At 43.3% G+C, this 7785-nt stretch overlaps 1 pseudogene; it reads right to left on the bottom strand.

Annotated features, from left to right (window-relative positions):
- Positions 1-1016: 1016 nt before the first annotated feature.
- LOC123169218 (NADPH-dependent diflavin oxidoreductase 1-like) lies at positions 1017-5546 on the bottom strand (annotated as a pseudogene).
- Positions 5547-7785: the final 2239 nt, after the last annotated feature.

The following is a 7785-nucleotide window of genomic DNA, read 5'->3' as shown; positions in this document are numbered from 1 at the left end:
TGATCGAATCACCTGGATCAGGGACATCCACGGTGCGATGGGTCCCGCCGCCACGGTGGAGTATAAAACTTAAAACAAACCAGCGAAGTTGAAAGGTGGTTACTATTAATTGCCCGTATCACATTTACATAACCATGACTTATGGTGTATGCTTCCTCCAGCACCATCTTGATATTCATGCAGGCCTCCTCAGTTTTTCTACGATCTTCTTTCTGCAGAATGCTCCAACGAGTAAGGTAATGACACATGAAAATCACAGCAGCATTTTGGCTTTGTTTCAGGTTTGCAGATGGGCTGGCAAAATAGTGGACCCCCCCCCCCCGCGCTACCACTAGAGCCCAATCCCCAACTAGGTCCTCAACATTATCAGGAGGCCCACCACTATCTGCCATATCAACTTGACTAGACTGCATTTGAAGAACAGATGCTCAATGCTTTCTTTGTGCCTACAAAAGTGGCACTGGTCACTACCAACCCACCCTCTCTTGAGCAGATTATCTTTGATCAAAATGTTGTTTTTCAGCATCAGCCGCAAGAGCACTTTCAAGGGCTGCACTTTAATACGATGGTTGTGTGTGCCATCTGGTGGTTGATCTGGGAATAGCAGAACAGCATGGCATTCTAAAATGTGGCTGCCAATGCTTTACTTCCTCTTAATATAGATGAAAACATTGTTCGTAAAAATATATCATAAAAGGCATTCCGCTATTCCTAGTTAATAGCAGAACATCATTAGAGGGTGTTTGTTTTCAGGGACTTATTGGTTTAGGGACTTAAAAAAGTCCCTATAAGTCCCATCTAAACCAAACAGGAAGAACTTATAAGGACTTAAATGGGCATTTGGGACTTATGAAATAAGACTCTCAAGGAGAGTCTTATAGGGACTTATAGTTGTAATATGGTCTTATAGGGACTTATAAGTCTCAGGAACCAAACAGGTAGGGACTTTTTAGGGACTTGGGACTTATAAGTTGGGACTAAAAAAAGTCCTAGGACTTATGAACCAAACAGGGCCTAGTCTAATTGCTTTGGAGCTCTCCTAGCAGTGGCTCAAAATCTTGCTTGGAAATCTTGCTTGGATCGCAAGCCCAGAAAATCTCCTCCCTTACGACCAGGTCTCAACGATAAACCTACCAGCCCTCTTCAGATCCTTCAGCCACCCCGAAGCATCCTCCCGCGGAACACCGCCCTCTTGACACAGAACTTCCTCCAACGCCGCCGTAACATCGGCGGGCATTCCGGTGGAAGACCCGGCGACGTATATCGCAGCCTTAAACGATTCGGAGCACAGCATGTCCAGCACTCTCGCCCCCTGCTCCTTTATCTTGTCCTGCACGTACACTTTCCGAGGCTGATCCCTAGAGAAAGCAGTGAAGAAACCGCCGACCTTTTCGTGGGACAGCACCCCTCCTTGCCCCTGGGCGTGTTTCAGCCAGAAGTCCTTGTACAGGAAATCACTTTCTTGGTTTCTACAGCCGAAAAAGAATAGAACAGGAGCAACAGTTGGATCTGCCACGCTCTGTGCGGCCCTTTCCTCCACGACTGCACGGAATGGTGCGCATCCTGTTCCTGGCCCGATGAGCAGGAGAGGAACCGATGGCCGTGGGCGAGGCAGCGATCCTCGGCGTATCCAACATGGTATAAGATGATCGTCTGCGTGTAAGTGCACAGTGAGTTGCATTTTCTCGTGTGATTTCTAGCTAAAACAAGCAATGCGTACCTTCATTTGGACTGAGCCCCGCTAGCCATGTGGAGCAGAGACCATGCCGCGTCCTCTTCCATGGAGTAAGCCATGATACTACACTAACAGTCAAGTGTATCTGGTTTGGGTGGACCAAGGGGGACGACGATATGGAAAATGCTCTTTTCTTCAACGGAGGCGTCAGTTGCACCAGCCATTCAAAAGGCATTTGCACCGAGGGGAAATCCGCCAATACCTAAAACCAGTGCAAAATCCACGCAAGTTTAAGTCAAAGGACAACAACACCTGCAAGAAAGTTGGTGTTAGAATCAGTGGTAATTAAGGCATTACTTACTTCTAGAACAGTCCGGTTCTCCTTTTGGTTGTACCGGTAAAGGTCGCCCCTTCCTTCAGGAGAAGTATAATCCCGAAGTTTTGCTTTTTCACGTTCATCTGTTGCAAAATAGCTCATGACCTACCAAACAGCATGGCATATTAGTCATAGGCATCAAGGATATCAGAGGCCAGTATAAGATAGTATCAAACAACTAGACAACATGTGTATGTGATGAAGCATTCAGGGTAATTTCTCTTGCCTCGAAGAAATATCGCTATGGAGAAGCTGGTGTTACATCCATTGTCAAAGCAACAAAGGTCTTTAGCTTGATGGGATCTTTAGGAACTTTGTCCCCACCCTTCGTTCGAACCTGCGCAGAAAAAAGAAATGTTCCCTCTTTCGTTAGCAAGAGAACTGCAACAGATTGACTGCTTGAGAAGGTATAGCAACAAAGACACAACTAATACAAGAATTCAAGATATATCCCTAGTTTTATGGATAAACTCAAAACTACACATTTGAGATTGAGAAAGAAAAAGTGTTTATTGTCTAGACCATGATAAACTGCTAGCCCTACTCAAGCAGTAGACATACATATAAACACAAACAAGTAAAACACAGCCATCTTCTTACATCTTTACTTGGCACGCACTACTGCTATCTAGGCTACTCTCTAGCTGTAGCTAAGCTACTAAAGTAAGCAATTAGTTATTTTTCATTTTGCAATATAAATGAGTGTGCACAAAGTTACTAATGTTGGCCACAAAAGTGGAGCAGAGAAACATACAGAGAATAAAAAGCTAAATCCACAAGACGACAGAACAGATCCACATACCGTAATGTAACAATCGGGATCCAAGTTACAGCGCTTAATGAAATCATCAACAAGTGATGGATTCTGACTTGGTAAAATTTCTAGAACATCACCAACTTGATAACTGATGGCCTAAAATGACAAAACGGTACATTCTTTTAGTTTCCTTCATGTGTTCAGAAGATGGTTGCAAGCGAATATGATCAAACGGATCAAAGAACATACAGAACGCCAATCTTCCAATTCAAAGTGGCGGACATCTCTGTCAGTGTCTCCCTTAGTCAAACGCTGATTTGTTACCTAAAAAGGTTAGCAATGCCATCAACAACAGAAACTAAGTAAATAAAAACGGATCAACTAAGTTAAAAAGCAATATTCATTTTATGGTTACAATACAGACGAAGCATGAGCTAATAAGGATTCTTCCATTCATACTAACAACAGTGAGCATGAGTTACGATGACCTTCTTTTATATTGGAGATATACCTCGAAGGTGTCAGTCATGGCAACTGTCAATAGCAGAATGGCTATGAGCCTATGATGATGGAGTTGCACTTGTCCTTCCAGGCTCCAGCACCCACCTACTATGCAGGAGCTTATGCATAATACTACTGTACAGCGAGTCGTACAAAACAGCCTACTAAACTATCACTTACGGATTAGGAATTCAGTTCAAATCCTTTTGACAACTGATGGATTTGTTGAGTGTAGCATATAAACATTATAAAGTTTCTGAGGAGTAAATAATTCAGTCACCTAATACACAAGATAGGGAAATATCTTATATGTTAATGCAGAACATTCCCTACAGATGAAAATGTATATCCACATATAGAGTTGCTGGATCAGCTAAACATGCCAAAGAATAAAATAGAAACTGACTTGAACTGTTAAGCTCTTAGAGAGGTACACAGAGCATACCATTTGTAACATGTGTAGTGGCTCTATGCTATTATGGCACTTTAGAGCAGGGGACATTGAGCGTGCTTTCTCAATTAATATCTTGGAGTCTGGAGAAGATGACATACAGAATCTATAAGAGAAATTACACAGAAGTTTGCAGATTACTAGTAAACATTAGCAAGATTGAGACCACCCACCTGAAATGTCAGTAGCTTGCGGAGCCGAGTAATAGATGACTTCTACCTTTGCATCCCCCAAAATATTCAATTTACGATGACTGGCGTCAGATACTCTTGGTAGCAGTGATGGATTTGTTCGATTCAGGGATTTCCACAAAGATAGCAACCATGGATCTAGTTCTCCTTCGTATCTGATATACGATAAGAAAATAATTCCTTAGTAACTTTGGGAATTGCTTCTGAACTGCCCACAAATAAATGCTCTCTGTCATCAAGAAGGGAAAACCATTGCTTAAAACGTAACCAAAAAACCATATGGCATATGGCTTCTCCAGAGATCACACATGAATATCAATTACAAATAATAGATACTAAAATCATACCCCAAAGAATGTTGATCATCTCCCAAGCCTCTCTCTGTGATTCGTTTGGCACCAAGATCAAAAATCCTTTGATCGAGCTTGATTGCAGGAAACTGCAGAGCAAACACAACTGTGAAGAGGAAAACAGAAACAAGAAGAAAACCATAATAGTCATGATTTCTGAGTAACAGAGGACAATCTACTAGCCAAGACTTCCTTGAAAAACAGTGAGAAAAACAAACATGGTACTATAGCCACGATAGCAATAAGAAATCCGCATGGCTAATCATGCAGCGAAATGCATGTTTGGAACATACAAAAAATGTTTACTTCTTGATTACGTGTAAATCTGGCAGTTCCAAAATGAACTTTTTATCTTGATGATATTTCTAGCTAAGGATTTGAATATATCATACTCTAGTATGCTTTGCGACATTTTCTCAATCTGCTATAGTAACTTTTTTTTTTTGTAATGATACAATTATATGGCACAATGAAGTTATCCCTCCCAAAATCATCCTTTGCAACCACCAGAAAAACAGATGATAGAGTGTTGCTAAAACCATATACTTCTTTTCCAACACCGCGCACCATCACATGTTGCTAGAACTTTGGAATGTTATATCTGCAATTAATTCCCAAGAAACTAATGAACTACAGATCATTTCAACAAATCAACATAAACCATTGTATTAAAAGCAGCACATAGCACAATAGCAGGCTGTAGAATCTAGTCTGAAGACCCACATTGCACTCCCTATAGCTTGAGTAGCCGAGCCCAAACACGGCATAATGCAATCCTTTCAGCCATCGCACACCCAGATGATTTCTGAGAAGGTATTTCCAAAAATCCTGCCGAAAGAAAAAATCGCAATTAGAAAATCAACAGTCCGACTACCAAGCAAAAGAGGCATTTCAATCTTCCCACCTTCATGGAATCTGGGGGGTCTCCCTGCCCCATGGTAGACACAATGAAGATCATAAACCTTTCGTCAGGCAAACAACTCTGCACAAATAAGTGAGCGGCGAGTGAGATGTTCACATGACATCAGATGGGAGGGTTTTGGGATGGATTTTTATTTAGGATTCCCAACTTACGGGATTAAAGCTATCCGTGGAGAGAACCTCGACAGCTGGGCAGCCCCCATGCTCAGCCTCTCGGCCTACACGTTCAGCAGCGTCTATGGCGTTGCCGGTTTGCGATGAGTAGAGTATGACGAGACGGCCTGGCAAGGGTGATGACGAGGGCGCCATGGGGAGGTGGGACCATAGGAGGGACAAATGGTGTCGGGCCTACAAGTTCAATGCTCGGTCCATTAGACCCAGACATAAATCCTCTTTTGACACAGATGATAGATGCAAGTTCATTATATATTTTTTCCCGTCCAGTTTATTGCAACGACATGAACAAGGACAGACCACTCCAAATTTATCAGAATTGAAAACAAGTTCAAAAGTTGCTGATAAAAGTAATTCAACTTGTATTGCTTGAACCTATGGGTATATAAAAGCAAATGCAAACCAAGTTGGCCAGAGACCGAATTGGGCACCAATCTTAACATAACCTATCTACTAGTGTATATCTCTAGAAGGAGCCAAGAGATCTAACAGAAAGAAATTAAACCATGCCAATTTAGGGCAACCGAAAAAGTGGCAGAGCCAGGATTGGAGCAAGACCCGGACCAAAATCTAAGTGTGTATGACTATTTGAAAAAGTACCTCATGCAAAGTATACAAAAAGATGCAGCTCATTTGGACTAATATTATTTAAGAATTCGAACTCGGTGCTTAATAATACAACGAACTACATAGACCATGGCAAAAACACCATATAAACTACGGGGATACAGAAGATTCTCATTTTTCTGTACTTGTTTTGGTTTCTGGAGTCAATAACTGGTTGAATGAGCTGTGATATACACTAGTGTAAAAAACGCTCTTATATTATGGGACGGAGGGGAATAGATAAATAAAAAAATCATCTTGTCCCTCTGTTGCATGACATTGATGAGAAAATGCATCAATATTTTAGATTTTAAGCTACACTGCTACAAGAACAGGAAATTGAGGAAGATCTGCGAGACTTGAGGTTTTAGGACGTCCATCACCTGATAACACCCGCGCTTTTGCTCAAAAAACTGACAGAAGCCGCCCTGCTGGCGAGACGGCGGGGAACGCAACGAAGTGCTCGACGCCACGACTAAAAAGCCGCCGCTGTGGTGCAGGGAGGCAACGCGGGGGGCGGCGTCTGGCGCAGAGCAGGCTGGGGGCCGGGCAGCGGCGCAGCGTCGGCGGCGATAGGCGACAGCCTAGCGGAGTAGCGGACGCGAGGACGGCGGGGCAGACGATCGATCGCCCCCGCATGGGCCCAAGCTCTTATTGGGCCTAGCTAGGCCGGCTGAGAAGCGCAGGCAAAGAGGAATCTGGGCTGACACTGGGCCAAATCTAGCATCTAAGGACTCTTAAAGCATAGCATTTTTGTGTCACTTCCTAAAATATCTAGGGAGCAACCAGTTAACGAGCGCTCCTTCGGAAGCCTCGCAACGATCAGCGTCACTTGGCGCGCTCTCAGCCATTCGCCACGTGTCGCGCTCTGGACGCTTCCTCTAGATTTTGTTTTTTTTATGTTTCCGCACGCGTTTTCAGCTTTTTAAACGGTTTTTTCCCGGGTTTTTTCGACGTTTTGGTTTTTCCCCGGTCTTCCTTAGCGTTTCGACCAATTTTTTTTTCTGCGCGAAAAAACGTGTTTACTTTTTTTTTCTTTCGTGAAAAGTCACTTTTTTTCGCGAGAGGCACGGTTGTGCTTTAGCGAGAGTCACGGCCGTGCCTTTCGGAAACGAAAAAAACGCGTTTTTTCTTTTTTTTTCTTTTGCGAGAGTCACGGTTTTACTTCCGCGAGAGACACGGTTGTGCTTTCGTGAGAGTCACGGCCGTGCCTCTCGGAAAGCGAAAAACAAAACGCATTTTCTGTTTTTTTTTCTTTCGCAAGAGTCACGGTTTTGCTTTCGCGAGAGGCACGGTTGTGCTTTTGCGAGAGTCACGGCCGTGCCTCTCGGAAAGGGAAAAAAATACGTGTTTTCTGTTTTTTCTTTCTTTCGCGAGAGTCACGGTTTTGCTTTTGCCAGAGGCATGGTTGTGCTTTCGCGAGAGTCACGAGCGTGCCTCTTTCGAAAAGGAAAAAAACGCGTTTTTTGTTTTTTTCTTTCCACGAGAGTCACGGTTTTGCTTCCACGAGAGGCACGGTTGTGATTTCGCGAGAGGCACGGGCGTGCCTCTTTCGGAAAGGGAAAAAACCGTGCTCCCGTTTTGGTTTTTTCGTCAGGTTTTTTTCGTCCGGTTTTTTTGTGAAAAAAAGTTCGTCAAAACCTATCAACATGGGATCTAGTTTTGAAGATCTCGACGCGAGGAATCCAATGATGAAAACGGTTTGAGATTTGGACGCACGGTTTAAGAGATAAAACATTTTGAGTAAACGAATCTACGAAAAAAGGGAAAACTCCAGGTTGCG

Source organism: Triticum aestivum, chromosome 1D, assembly GCF_018294505.1.
Source record: "Triticum aestivum cultivar Chinese Spring chromosome 1D, IWGSC CS RefSeq v2.1, whole genome shotgun sequence".
Classification (NCBI taxonomy): domain Eukaryota; kingdom Viridiplantae; phylum Streptophyta; class Magnoliopsida; order Poales; family Poaceae; genus Triticum; species Triticum aestivum.
The sequence above is the reverse complement of the archived record's forward strand: the minus strand, read 5'-3'. Positions and strand labels throughout refer to the sequence as shown.